Source organism: Chaetodon auriga, chromosome 8 (assembly GCF_051107435.1).
Source record: "Chaetodon auriga isolate fChaAug3 chromosome 8, fChaAug3.hap1, whole genome shotgun sequence".
Classification (NCBI taxonomy): domain Eukaryota; kingdom Metazoa; phylum Chordata; class Actinopteri; order Chaetodontiformes; family Chaetodontidae; genus Chaetodon; species Chaetodon auriga.
Window position 1 is genome coordinate 24698055 of NC_135081.1, and position 15306 is coordinate 24713360.

General features: G+C 45.0%; 1 protein-coding gene across 3 annotated transcripts in view; it reads left to right on the forward strand.

Moving 5' to 3' along the window:
- cadm4 (cell adhesion molecule 4) overlaps positions 1 to 15306 on the forward strand; it is a 147209-nt gene that overhangs the window by 33748 nt on the left and 98155 nt on the right. The window lies entirely within an intron of this gene.

Here is a 15306-nt window from a genome sequence, read left to right on the forward strand (position 1 = left end):
AGTGTGATTGATTATACGATGAATTTAATCTTTTATTTCCCTCCCACCCCCCACCCCCAGTGCACCCCCCTCCCCTTTTCATGTTATTGCCCCTGTTCACTGACCTCAACACCTCAACACCTCTCTGTGAATGTTGGAAGCTTTTTTTTTTTTAAATCACTCCAGTTCGCAGAGGGATGTGTGATTATCTCCACACGCTGCTCTCCAAATCAAATGCAGTTCGCCACGTGCAGCTGAGGGATCGGTGCAAGAGATGCACAGCTGTGCCTTTTCCTCTTAGCCGAAATCAATGTTTGTCCCATTATGCCCCCAAAAACTAAGGATAAGCAAGAAAAGACTGTCTGATAGATCTCCGAAGAGCTGACTTTAAAAAAAAAAGTGTGTGAAACAAAGAAAATGTTTGTGTTGTGTCTTGAAATTACGAGTGAGGAACAGATTTTTATTTTTATTTATGACTCAAAAAGAGAAAATGACTTTTGGAAACCACACAGCTCACTGTGAGGTGAGCTAAACGTTGAGACATTCGTATTGATATTGATCAACAACCCCATTAAACCCCTGCAGAAGCATATGTTGAGTTTATTTTATTGATCAGCGAAAGCTTTACTTATTCCACCTTTAAAACTGTGGCGTCTCCTATTGACCCATTACGCTGAAAGAAGATGTAGAGCGGGAGGATGTCAGATTTTAGGTACTATAATGAAAATCCAGCCTGAGTTGAGAAGTGCACATTCTGCACATGGAGCTCCATCTGCTATTTTTTTTTTTATGCCAACAAATGTAATATCCAGATATTGTATTTCTGAATTCTTTTTGATGTGGACATCCAGCTTCTACCACGAAGCAGGACGTGCCTTTACATACTGAGTGCAGCGGTGCATTCATTCATCACTTACCCTGAACTTGTACAAATGAATCAATATTATTACTGAGTGTTTGCAATATAGATCAAAGTATGTGCATTGGTGGTCTGGACTGTGTTAAAAGGACAGCTTACGTTGTTACAAATCCTGTTATAACCTCAAGGAAGAAAAATGCATTAGTACAGGAAATGTGGGAGTATTATCTACTGGCCCCGCGGTAATTCATTTTGCCTTGAAACATTTCAATTCAAATAAATACGGTATGTATTCTTGTGCAAACTACAGGGTTTGTCAGGGAGAAAGATGAACTGTTGCTCTGTAGGCAGAGAAAACGCTGATTGGTTGGTGTGGAGGCAGAGTGCTGGTTGGTTAGTCGGTCTGGGTCTGTGGAGTCCCCAGACAGCCGGAGCCTGCACTCATCTGACTCCTCTGCTTTGACAGTCTCGTGTGGGCCTGCATCAGTTTTCCCCTGCACGTCTTACCCGGCTCTGATTGATCATGACGACATGTCTTCTCCTGCGTGTCTCTTCTGTGTGGTTACATTGTGCTTTATGGCAGCTGCAGTCAGAGTCAAAGGGTGCGGGGCTTGCATCATGGCAGGAGATTTTTTGGCTGGTAATACACGGTATTCCTGGAAATAGCTTCAGTGAGGTAGGATTTATTTCAGCAAATAAATATGACAAAGCACTGGGAACAAAGGGGTAAAAGGATTGTGGAGGTAACATTAATAGAAAAAGACAATAATAAAAGGAAAGGGCCTTATAAAAGAACACACTTCAAAAATACGAACCAAATAAACCAAATGACAAGTAAACTGAACGGGGACAGCAACACCTAAACAGGGAGAAACGACTGAGGATCCTCAATTAAAAGTGTTTTCACAAACAAAGCCGGTATAAATGAAAAGGAAGGAAAAACATAATTTCCTGTATCACAGTTCTGTTTTTTATTTCTAACAGCTTTTGCTACATTATCCACGAGCAGATTGAAGCGAGCGAGTCAGATTCCTGCAAGAGAAACGCATCAGTAAGATTCATGGCAGCTGATCGACGCCTTTAGATGTCGTGGGGACTTTCCGTCTTTGGCAATGTTGCATCATCCGTCTCCAAATAACCCCAGTGCTTTGGTGTGACAAGTTAAAACAGCGATGCAAAGGTCATTGTAATTGTGAAGTGAAAGTCGCAGTGTGGCAAAAACAACAAAAAAAACCCCCCAAACAACAACTTTACACCAGTCTGTCCAAATAAACTAAATCACACTGGCTTCCTGCTGAGCACGTTGTTTCAGACAGAACTTATCTGGAAACCCGCTGCCCGATCAAAGTCATTGCCTGAAATGAACAATTGGAAACGGAAGCTTTTTCCTGCGGAATAAAATGAACACGCTGCATTTACATTGATGGATTGCAGCTGCAGATTGACAAGATTGTCTGTCAGCAGGATATTTGATGGAGTTCCAAATTCGGTGTATTCTTTGGGGACTTTGAATCACACGCGGACGCCGTCACACACAAACACACTTTGAAATCTACAGAAAAACCGCTGAAAGACGGCAGAGTTGGGTCAGAAACACAGCGATTAAAAAGGGTAGAGACAGAGAAAAAAAGAAAATTCAATAACCATGTGTTTTCCTCCAAGCTGATTTTTTTTTTTTCTTTTCTTGGCGTGCTCCTCTTTTGAAGTTAAACTTCTCAATGACTCCAAAGTTTTCTGTGGGCATTCAAAGCCACGCCAGAGAGCTACACAGTTTCTGACTACCGGGAACGTCTGCTGAATTACAGAGGCTGTTAAGACTGTTAGTCTGCCGTTTCAAGTCGGCGATGGATGCTCCTGCACTGCTTATAAGCTAAGCCGGGCTATGACAGGTAATCACTATTATGCCTGCGTTTCCATTTGGGTTACTGATCACAGCATAAAAGCCCATAGCCTTGATTTGTGTGCGCTATAAAGCCCCGGGAATGAAATGAGAGAAAAAGTGAAGTGGGATGTGGGAATGGTGTTGAGAAGGGTGGAGAGACGGAGAGATATAAGTGTTAGAGGAGGTGTGATAATGAAAGAATGGAGGCAGGGATATATGGAGATGGAAGGAGGGGGTGTCTGAAAACTATTCTCATATGGAGATGTGCAGATTGGACAGGAGGGTGAGAGACTGGAAGAATGACAAGTGTGTGGGCCAATCAATAAGATCCCTGTCAGGCAGATGGCAAATTGGAGAGTGGCTCGACACTGAGACAAATTGATACAATCAGATATACGAAGATGAACAGTCTTTGCAGGGTGTGTGCTCATGCATGTGCACATGTGCATGTGTGTGAGTGTGACATGCAGAAGACAAATAGCCAAATCAACACACACACACACACACACACACACATGCAGGGAGAAAGACAGGGGGGAGGAAGAGAGAGGGGACAAGGGGAAGTGAGAAATGGGAACAGAGAAGGAAAAAAAAGAGAGACGGCTTCCAGAGCAGGAAGAGGAAATGAGAAGGGAGCGAGTGGGAGAAAGTGAAGGGGTGTGTGTGTGTGTGTGTGTGTGTGTGTGTGTGTGTGTGTGTGTGTGTGTGTGTGTGTGGTTTAGTAGGAGTGCACAGACCATAACCTTAAATCTGTCAGTGTTGGGGCCAATATTCTCCCCCTCTGTCCTTGTGTCACTCACACATTCTCTCTCCGTCTCAGTCTCACGCGCATCCCTCTTTGCAATTGCGCATTAATTTTTCAGTGTCAATCTGCCTTGTGCCCTTAGCCCTACTATCTTCTCCACTCTCAGCTTTTCTCATTTCTTCGCCGCTTTTCACACTTGCCGTATTTTTTTTTTCTTCTTCTCACTCTCGCTCTCTGTATTTCTTCCCCTCGGATTTGCTCAGTTGTTGTCGCTGCATGCCTTTGGTTAATACGTGCGTTTGTGCTCGTGTGTTGGAGTGCCTCTTTGTACTCATTCGGCTCCAGTTTATTCAGTCAGCACCATTTGTCTCTTTTGTTTGTTTGTGAGCGAGAGATAGATAAATATAATTAGACAAATGAAATAGCGCCTTCCTCGTTTTATCTCTCTTTGCTCTCCCTCTGTTGGGCGTAATCCATCTCTGGCTCCTTCCTTCCGTTGCCCCTTTTACCCTTCCCTGTCGTCTTCCCCTTGTTTCTCTCCCCCTCCCTCCCTGTCTCTTGCTCCCTCCTTCCCTCCGTCTCTTGCCCTAACGTATTTTCATTTGGGCTGTGAAAGTTGCTGTTTGAATAGGCATATTTGTCCTGCTTAATAGCATACCTCCTCGCTCACTATGTGATTTAGCTCCTTGGCCTTATCTCGTGCAAACACAACCACTTCTTTCTATATCTGGGGGCTTCTCACACTCTCTCTCTCTTTCTCTCCCTGTTTTTTTTCTGTCCTCCTGCGTGGCTCTCTCTTTCCGCCCACACCTCTGGCCGTTGCGACGCCCCACGGCTTTATCGAAATAACGTAAAAAGGCGACAACGAGGCATTTTTCATGACTAGATATGATAACTGTAGCATCTTGCCATTACACCAGTGTGGGCCACTGTTAGCGCTTTGACTAATTAGCAGCCGGCAGCGGAATGCGAAGTGTTCTTCCAGTGTTTGGTTGTTTTGCTTTCACTATTCTGACCTCATTTTCGATTACAATTTATCTGACAATATGAGATGTTTGACTGTGACCTTAAACAGGGAATGTAAAGTATGAAAAAAGAAAAATGCTGTTCTCACCTCTCACAAATCATCACCAAGGTTACTCTCCCTCAGCTGCTCCAGTGGAGCTGCATGGTGTTCAACACCAGAAGACTGCAGTTGTTCCGGGGAGCTCCCTTGTGTGGCTGCATGTAACTGTGAATGTAAATGAATATAGAAGGAGCAGCTCCACTGAGAAACACCATCCGTGGCTTCATAGTGTTTAAAGCTACGGCTTTGAAACACTTGCAGCTGCTTGTGTGTCTCGTGAACTTCTTCTCAAGTAATAGATTCTATGATGCTTTTTTCCACTAGTTTTTACAAGTGAACATCATTAACCATTAATGCATAAATAAAAGGTAAAATGAGCACTTCCCTGGAAATAAATTCTTTATTCTTTCATATTCATGAATGCTACCCTTATGATAGTCTCCCAGTGCATGCCATGGCTTACTCATCTTTTATCTACCACAGTCCTGTGTTTGACACAGTGTGTGTTGTTGTCCTCATCTCAAATGTCAGTGGTTCTGCAACAGGAAACTCTTTCTGTGTCACAAATATCACAGAGCAAAACATAGAGCCATTCCTCAGGAGAGAGATGCTTCCAAAACCCAATTATATTGTCCTTCCAAACCATCAGTCAGCCTCTGCGTGCATCCACACGAACTAGGGGAACAAGCCAGACTGTTGTTCATGGATTGAAAGAGCACGCTGCATTTTCTTTTTTTTTTCCGTCTTTCTCTGCAGTTTCATGAAGAGGAAAGAAGCTGAATTCATTTGGAGCTTCTTTTGTTGTTTGTTGACATTTTTTAAACGTGTCCAGCTGACCTTCGCCACTCCTCCGGTCTAAGCAAGCAAGCAAGCACCTCCACTCATGTCGTTTATTGGATCGACATTTGAGGCACAGCTGTCCGTGTGGGGGTTTACAGACGTAATGAACACAGCCATGCAGGGACGTCGAAACATGCAGCAAAAACACACGCAGTGGATAAGCGATTGAGGCGCACGCTCGCCGGCGCCTCTTATGCATGTACACACACATACATTGATTCAGGCGACACACAAATAAACACTTATCCTTGTCGGGTTCTTATGTAAGGAGATTTACGTAATCAATGCCTGAGACTGTGGCTGCACTGTCAGTCTTTGTCTGGATGGGGAGGACTGGGAATTGTAGTGACATTGTCGCACTCGAGAGGCAGTGGGAAATGGGGCCTAATTGGTCTGATCTTTGTAAGTATGTGTGCGAACATATGTGATATTTTGTGTCTGTTCCTGTGAGAGTGTGTGTGTACAGAAAGACATTTAGTCTTTTTTAAATGCTGAGCGGAGCTCTTTGACTTGAGGCTGTGTTTTCATTTTTGTTTCCATTTTTGTTTTGTGAGCCTCAGTGAAAAAGGTGTTTCATGTCCTTTCATGCCCTTTATCTTTGTTGTTTTTCAAAGTGAATATCTCGAGACAATATCTGCCGAAAACACTATAATGCTCTTAGTAAAGAGGAGGGCAGCAGTTTAAGGCCACGACTGTAAAATCAAGACGCAATTTATTTAGTTTTTGGAACATTTTGGACTGGAATAGCTGGTAAAAGTGCTTTTCTTCTGACTGTTGGCTCATAGGTTGTGATTGACAGAAGGCAGGTTTTAACAGGTGTAGTGTGACTTGACTGGTACAGTCTGTGTTTAGAAGGAAACCTACAGACGCTCAACCTGCCACTGAATATGACTGCTCATGAAATATCAGAAAAAAGTCATGCAATCAGAAAAATGTGCTAAGAAAGCCAACGGTGACATGCACGGCACGTAGCCACTTGTGTTTTTATGAAAAATATGTTGATTTCTCACACTTCTCCTCTAAGAACCCCCAAACAAATACCTAAAAATGAAGCATGAGTGAATTTTCGAGTAGGTCATTCTGTCACGGTGGCCTCTCCAGCAAAGGAATTTGCTATTAGATCCCAGCATTTCTCTCTGAATATCCATAAAACCATCCAAAGGTTATTTGTTGCACTTGCTTCGGCTTCTCATAGCGGCTCAGCTGCTTGTTCGGATGAATACTGAGACCTGCATTTTCAGGTGCTCTCAGTGCAGTTTTTCAGTGCCATGAAAGTTAAATCAGCTTTGTTCTCACCTACACAAATGGATCAAAGCAAATGAGTGTTGATGCAGAGCATGAATAAGCCACTTGCGTGTGAACATGCCCTGATGGAAGGGGCTTGGTGAAAGCATTCAGAGGTCAGGGATGGCTTGGGGGGAGAAAGGGAGATCAAAAGGATGTTGTGGGACATATCGCAATAAAAACTTGTTTATCATGTGAGTCACCTAATGATTGCCGTCTCTGTGTGTGAACGCCCTTTGTGTTGGTTTGGCTGTTCACTGTACAAATGTGCACCCGGGTGTCTGTTTCGTGATCACGCTCCTGTCATCTCAGCTCTTGACTGTTTACAGCCATTGCTTACTCACATCCAGCGTTCTCCGTTTCCTAGCACCCTCTATTTACATGTTCGTGTGACCGTGCTGCAGGTACACTGTGTGTGGGTGTCCACGTTTGGCACCGAGCTGTTTCACTGTATGCCAGCTCACCAGTGTGATTTTTCTCAGGGACAAGGCTAGGTCATGTTTGTACTTGTTAGTTTCGGGAAGCCGGCTGTGAGAGTGTGCCAAGGTGTGACTCTGGGTAATTTAGTATGTGAGCCTGTCTCTCTTATTGACAACATGTGTCTCTGTCGCCGTCTCCTGCATCTCTGTCTGCTTCTGTAAAAGCAGGAAAATGGCATTTTCCCAGCGACCGCTGGTTGGATTTAAAAAATGTTTGGTTTTTAAACACAGATGGCATTTTAGTCCACGATAATGATGTTTCCATTTGAATTTATCTTTGATGTGACCATTCATGCACCACCATCAGAGATGCTAAATCCTTGTTGTTGAAAGTATACAGCACATCAGCGTCTAAACCAGAGAATTATGGCATGTTTGTGCTGGTGGAAGAGCTGCTTTCGGCTCCAACCGTTTGCATCTCTGTCATGATATTAAACCTGCTTTAATTGATTTAATTTCCAGCTTAGGGGCAGCTGAACAAGTGTAAGCACAACATTGACATAATATTAGCTTACATAAGTTGTTCTGGCTAACTCACAGTTGCCTGCAGCAGACACGGAGCAACCTTAGCATTTATTTGGAGTCATGTCTCTGGCCAGCCAGTGAATGTAAGTCCTGTGTTTGCCTCTGTTTTAGCTCCGTCTTGGTCTCCTGCAACTCTTGTGGGAAATACCTGGCTCTCGAGCTGCTAAATGGTATCACTGAAAGTCTGTCACGAGTAAAGCAAGTCACGAGTCACAACTTTTTCTTTCTGTTGTTTGGTGGTGGGTGGATTGTGTGGAGCTTTGTTTTTTTTTTTTTTCTTTTTGGCTGAACACAGCTGCCTGCTGCGTCTGGGGACGAAGTTGATGAGAGCAGTTGGACTGAACGAAAGAATGAGCTGAAAGATGCTACAGATGCTGGAAGATGAAGAAGATGCTAAACACGGCGTATAGCTGAGAAGAACTGCAGTGGGTGATTTACAGCGTGTTCGTCTCCATGCACGACCCTGTTCACGATACACATACTCAGTTGATGATTCGAAAAATCGGCAGATTCCTCAGTGATGAAAGTAATCATTACTGCAGCCTTATTATTAACACATTAAATTGCAAGATGTCATTATGCTTTCATACAGTAAAGGCTGAACGTGTGAAAGCAACTTGTGACACTTGTTGTGCATTTGCTTATTTGCAGTGGCGTGTATGGGGTGTGTGTTTCCCTGCCTGTGGATATCAGGGGCTGTGTGTGTGTGCCGCTTGTGTCACGGAGGAAGTGTAATGTGTGTTTCTGTGTCAGAGTGTCTGCTCGTATCAGTGCCAGAGGTGTTGTGTTGGGTGTGAGATGTGCTGTGGACGTATGTTTATTTATATTCCGCCGCGTTCGTGTCAGAATGTCAGGCAGGATTAATGTCACAGAGTTAGCAAGTGTTTAAGCACACTGGGGGTGAGTGTCTGTGTTCGCTCAGATGGCTTTGAGTGTCAGTGAAACTTTACGTCAGAACGTCTGTTTGGATTAACGTCTTTATTTTTAAGTCTTTTTTTGAACACGTGTGTATGACGACAGAGTTTTTTTTGTCCCTATTTTCGTCGGTTTGTCCTTCTTGTGTCTTTGTGTGACATTGCATGAGCTGCCGAATTTTGCAGTTGTGCGTTTGTTTCATGGGCGCCCGCTGCAGCAACACCACCCCAGCAAATGAGTAGATTAGTACATGAGGTTCTGCTAGCAGGCTCAGAGCCCTGTGTCTCCCTGCTGTTCATTAGCCTGTCTCTCCGTCTGGCTATGTGTCTGTCTGCTTGGCTAATGGGCTTTATGGCTTGTTGGCTGCTTGGATCACAGTATCTGTGGGTGCTTGAAAGCCTGAAAATGTCTTAAATTGTCTGAATGAAAATGTCCTCAATACAGTTTAGAGACCTAATTTTTTCCCGTGCAGTTCCTTTCTTCTGGAGGAATAAGAGAGAGAAGGACTCGTAGTGCAATAAACATCATTTTAATCGTGTCTGCAGTACTAAACACAATTGCACTTAATGTCCCTTAACAATTCCCTCGTGTGCTTTTGTTTACATTGCTAATGCACAGTTTAGAATTTCAATTCAGTTACAATATGGAAATAGGCTAGTTTGATTAGATGTGCCTCTTGATTGCTATCATTAGAAAGAAACTTGCATTAAATTTCACTTTCTGAAGCTTGGGGATGTCAGTAATGGCTGAATGCATGTCCACCTTCATGACGGCGTGTTTCACTTTAGCTACCTGTGGGATTAGGTCTGACTGAGTGAATGGGCGGATGAAGAGGTAGCCTCTTCTTGTCTTTGTTGCTGTCTGCATGTCCAAATAGTTTGCGGAGCCGCCTGGCCGGCTGTCTGTCTGGCACTCTCTCAGAAGCATTACTCTTCGGTCCCAGTTTCCTGTGTGAATATTTAATGAGGGCGTGCATGCTAATAGGCCGACTGTAATTACCTCTTCCTCTGCTTTCTCCCCATTTCTCAGACCAGAGCCGCCCAACGCCAATGTTATTTTTAGATGACAGTAATGATAACTCTCGCCACGTCACAAACATCCCCCGCACCGCTGATCAGCAGAGACTAATCCTCCCTTGTCTCTTTCTGTTCTAACCCTCCTTCACTTGTTCTCCCATTTGGTCACTTTTTTTTTTTTTTTTTTTTTATCTGCCCCCCCACTCTTTTTCCATATCACCAGCTTATTCCTCCTCTCTGCCCACTCTTTCCTAATTCTCTCTTTCTCTCTTTCATCTCCTCTGTGGAAAATGGGATATCAACAAACATTCATTCTGCCTCGCTCTCGTTTCTCTTTCCCTTCCGTCACCCCCCCCCTCCTCCCACCTTTCTCCTCCTCCTCCGTACCTCTCAGCATGTGCTTTTACTTTTCCTTTAACTCACTTTTCTTCCCTCCTCATTCCTCACACCTGCCTTATCCCTTCGTAGCCCCTCTGTCTCACTGTCTCACCTCCTTTGTAACGGCCTGTTCTTTCCTTTCCTGAGGAAGTTTTAGTGGCTGTGTGAACGTGTCAGCCTGAGCGATGTCATTTTTTCTCCCTCGCACCACTCCCTTCATCTTTCTCGCTCTGCTTTCTTATATTCTCTGTCTCTCTTATCTTTCCTTTTCCCATTCTTCCTTCCCTCCTCCTGTCGTTGCTCACCTCACAGGCTGAACCTCAATATCCGACTGGGCTTTATTAGTATGACATTCATGACTGCAAAGCTCTTTATCCCAGTCTGGCCCCCCCACCTCTCTCTTCCTCTCTGTAGCTGTCCTCTCTTGCACACACACACACACACACACACACACACACACACACACACTCTCTCTCTCTCACACACACACACACACACACACACACACACACACACACACACCTCACATGCTGACAGAGTGATAGGCAGCCAAACGCCTACACACACACACGCAACTGCTTTCCAATCTCAGTGGTCATTTTCGGACCCTCTGATCTGCTTTTTTTTCTCCCGTCGACCAACTTTTCACTTCACCCACCTCACCTCTTCTCTCACTTTCCTCCTTCTCTTTCTCGCCACCCGCACCGTCATTCATCCCGCTTTTAAATCTGTCTGTCTCTCTCCGTCAGTCATTTTCCTCCTCACTTCTCTCTCAGCTTTTTCTCTCAGCATGCGCTCAGGTTCCATTAGGGTTCCAGTCAAAATAAAGACGGCCCTGTGTAATTCAAAGGAGGAAGAATAGAAAAACTAAATGAAGACAGATCGGATGAGTGAGAGGGGAAGAAAAAGGCTCGCTGGAAACTGGAGAAGGGCAAAGTATCTTGTTCTTTATTATCTCCTTTATTCTCTTTTTCTCTTGGTTTCTCAATTTTCGCCCTTTTCTCAGTCTCCTTCCCTCTCCCTCTCTCACTCACACGTTATCCAGGCCTACAGAGGGATCCGCTTTGGAGCGGCATGAAAATCAATCACTCCCTCCGTCCCGTCCACCCCTCTTTCATCTTGTCATGACGTGTTTTTCGAGTGTGTGTGTGTGTGTGTGTGTGTCTGTGTGTGTGTGAGGAGTGGTTCTTTCAACCTTCCTCTTTTGTGCTCTCCCTTGTTCTTTTAGGGAGACTCAATCCCATCCACTTTAAAAACAAATCACTTGGTATTTGCTTAAGGTTGGAGGGGTGGGGTGGGGGGGGCACAATAAAACAAAGCAACCCCAGTCTGGCCTCCCTGCGCGCCCCTGCAAAACACTTGGCTCCATGATCTGCATAGCGATTGGAGAGTGAGGCGGTGGGAGTCTAATTCGGGTTGTCCATGTTTTTGAGGTGTGTCCTTTTTAATTCTCAGAGTGGATGCCTGGTCTGCCGGGCCGGTAATCCAATCGGTTGTCCTGTTTAAAGGACTAAATTAACCCCCGTCTAACCTCCAGCCTTCCTCTGTCTGCCTCAGTCTGTCTTGGTCCCTCAGGCAGTGGAGGGGAGGGAGGGAGGGAGGGAGGGAGGAAAAGCAGAGGAAGGAATGGAGAAGGAGACACACAGAGGATTTCAAACCGTGTTATTGTGGTGCAGAAGGGTTTAGGTGTAAGTGTGTGTCCGCGTGTGTGTCTGTGTGTGTGCTCCTTTGCTTCTACCTTTGTGAGCACCAGTCTGAGCTCTAGACCATGGGAGCTTGAACATCACAGGTAAGTCAGGACAGTTTGAACTAAACTCAACTAAAGGGCCAGTTCACCCAAATTCTTAAAAAAAAAAACCTTCATAAATGAATGAAAATAGCCCAAAAACTGCATGCAGATGATTTTATTTGCCCAAATTTTCAGATATGGCCACCTGTGGATCTGTCACACAAGGCACTGGCCTAACGGGAACAATTGCGGTTTGGTGTGGACATTGTGGAGAGCAGGAGCCGGGGATCGAACCGTCAAAGCTGTGATTAATGCGTTCCTCTCTAATTGTTCAAGGCTGTGAGCACCAGCCAAACAGTCAAGAATGAGTCCTAAAGGGTCAGGTACAGGGAATTAAGCAATGAAAGGAGAGCTGTCGCAAGATTAGAAATAAGATGACAAGATGTTTCTGTGCGTCACACCATCCCGACAACGCACGCACGCAAACGCACACGAGGACACAAAAAGACGTCTTTTTTTTTCCCCTTTTGGAAATGAAAGCAGAAGCAAAATAGAACACCTGATAGACTCCCATTAATGCTTGAGGCGATGCAAGATTTATTTGTAAGACACAGTGCCAAACCCCCTGGAGCTTTCATCATATTAAAATTCTATAATGTGTTTTGTTGTATTTGCCAGTCTCTCCCTGCTACACACACACACACACACACACACACACACACACCCATGAACACACACACCTTGCAGTTCCAGTGCTGTTCATTTTGTTATTCTTAAAATGCATACAAATATCTGCTTTTTGTGTTTGCAGCTTCTGTCTTCTTCTCTGCTCTTCGCAGGACTTTCTCTCCCTCCTTCCTCCTCCTTCCTCCTCCTCCTCCTCCTCCTCCTCCTCCTCCTCCTTTCCTCTTCCTACCCCTCCTTCTGTCTTTTTGCTTTTTTCATCGTCAGTCCCCAGGAGTCATATCTAAAGTGTCCGTTGGGGATTCAGTGCTTTCATTAAAGTCATTACGCAATCGCCCATGCTCCCTCCTTTCCTCAATCGTTTGCTCTCTCCTTTCCATCTCCCTCTCTCCCCCTCTCCCCCTCTCCCTCTCTCCCTCTCTCCTTCTCTCCCGCCACACTCGCTCGCTCACTGCTGTCTGTCACATGTCGTGAGAAAAATACGTGAGATTAATATATTTCCCTCTGCTTTTGCCTCAGTCGTCATGTTCTTCTCTCACTCTCTTGCCTCAGTTCCTCTCCCTTTCATCTCATCTGTTCTCGTTTCCGTCGCTCTCATGTGTCTCGCAGCTTTCTTTCACTCTATTTCTATGATGCTTGTGACTCTTTCTCCTTTTCTCTCTCCCCTCCTCTGCTTCACATTCTAATCTCTCCATCTCCTGTTATCTACCTTTCCCTCCCGGTGTGCGGCTTTCCGTCATAACATGGGATGTACATATAAATCCTTTGCTATTCTCCACAGATTAAGCAGCATCCCCACCTCTGTTTTCTGTCTGTTATCCATTCCTCCTGTGATCTCACTGTGAATTACTCTCTCTTTGGCTTTTCTATCTTCTGATTTTCACCCTCCGTACCTGCTACTTTGATTTTTGTGGGCTCGTTGCTGACATTCTGCTTCTCCCGTCCCTCGTCTTCCTCCTCCCTTTCAACTAACTTTGTTTCTCGTCATCTTTTAAACCTCCTCTACCCCTCGGTTTCTTCTTCCTCTTTTAATCCCTCGCTCTCCTCTCCATCATTCTTTCGGTTTCTCCAGGCTTCGTCTGCACTTTCCCTTCATCTTCCCGCTAACCACCCCTTCTCCCTAAAAATCTATAAAAAGCCCTCTGAGTGTATTATAGCAGTTTGGGTTTTTGCTTCCTCTTCATCCCCCTCCCCCCTTCCATTATAACTGTATGTGTACTGTATATATATCATCGTGCCCTTGGTGTTGTCCCAGATCTGAATGGGGCCCCAGGGGGGACCACACCTCCGAGCAACCTAATGAATTCAGGGCCCAACATGAATATTTCAAACGCTGCCTTGTTCCTGTTTACTTAATGACAGAGCTAATTCAAATGGCTCCATTGATTAAAAATTCATTTTATTTGTTAGATGCTTGCCTTTTATTTATTCCTACCACTGCCTACATAAACAGCCGGAGTGCGAGTGTGTGCGTTTGCGAGGTTGTTTGCGAGGAGTGCAGATACTCGCCGACAAGTGGAGGCTTGCTTTGAGCTTCTCGAGTTCCCCTTTGAGGAGACAACATGTGTTGCGCGGACTAAACGAGCCCACGTGCATGTGTTTGTACGCGTGTGTCTGCGAGTGTTTGCATGGCCTAATTTTCACATTGTTTAGTTTTTCCCATCTTTCCTCCAGAGGCCTCACTATCACAGCAGAACAACTTCCTTTATCACAGGGAGAGAACACAGAAACCATACCGCTCTAATGCATTCAGACCTCCTTTATTCCATCTTTTCTTGCCTTCTCATTTATTCGAGTGATTGCCGCTGTTCCATCTCTTCGCCCTCGCTGTCTGTGTTTCCCCTTCCCTCCCCTCTCTCCTCCTATCTCCTCTCTTTTATCCTGATAAAACAATCCTCTGTTCATTCCTCACATGTGTTTTGCTTCGTTCGTCTCCTCGGTCAGCGGCAGTCCACAGCACTGCATTCTGAGTCATGATGGTAATGATTAACACCTCACTTCACGTGTGTGTGCGTCTGCGTTTTTCAAGTGTTTATGGGGGTTTTTCGTGAGGAAGGAGGATGTGTGTGGGGGGGCAGGTGCGCACATGTGCTCGGCCCACAGATCCCAAGTGACAGCTGATCACAAGTCCTCTGCATCGACGCATGTCTTCCTTTAAGTCCTCTGTTCTTCATCTCTCCACTGATCTCCCCCTTTTCCGACGCTCCACGCGTACCTCCTCTCTGATCCTCCTCTTTGTGTCGTTTACACTCTCCATCTCGCCTGCTCCTCTCTATTCTGAATCCTTTTCTACCTCTTCCAGATGTCGAGAGAGAAATCTCTCTTTCATTTGAATTTTTTTTTTATATTACACCCCCCACCCGCCTGCCCGCCGCCCCCCCCATCTAATCTTGTCACAAGGCCCTGGCAAGTGAGGAAGAGAAAAGGAGCGTGTGGAAAATGGAAAATGGGGGTCTTTATTCATGTACTTCTCCCTTTTCTTCTTCTTATATGCCGGAAGGGCAAGTTTGTCGCGTATATCTGAGAAAAAAAAAAAAAAAAAAGAGGAAAAAAAAATCAAAAAACGCCGCGGAGGAGTGGGAGATGGTACAGAACAGCGGGGAACAGAGAGGGAACGAGAGTCAGAAAATGATTTTTTTTTTTTTTTGAAGGGTTGTCAGGCCGTGTCGAGTCAGAGAAAAGAGGGGACAAGAGGAGAGAGGAAGAATGCGGAGGTGTCAAATCTGTTTATCTCCCTAAAGAAAGTGACAGTCGTTTACCAGCTAACAATCCATTCTGGCTGCTGCACTTCTCTCCGACTCCCTAGCCTCTGCCTCTTATTCTGTCTTTCAGTCTATTTCCCTCCCTCTCCCCTTGAGCGTGCTTTCAGAAGCGGTCTTGCCAATTTACTGTAACTCTCCATCATCTTTTCTCTCTTTCCTCATT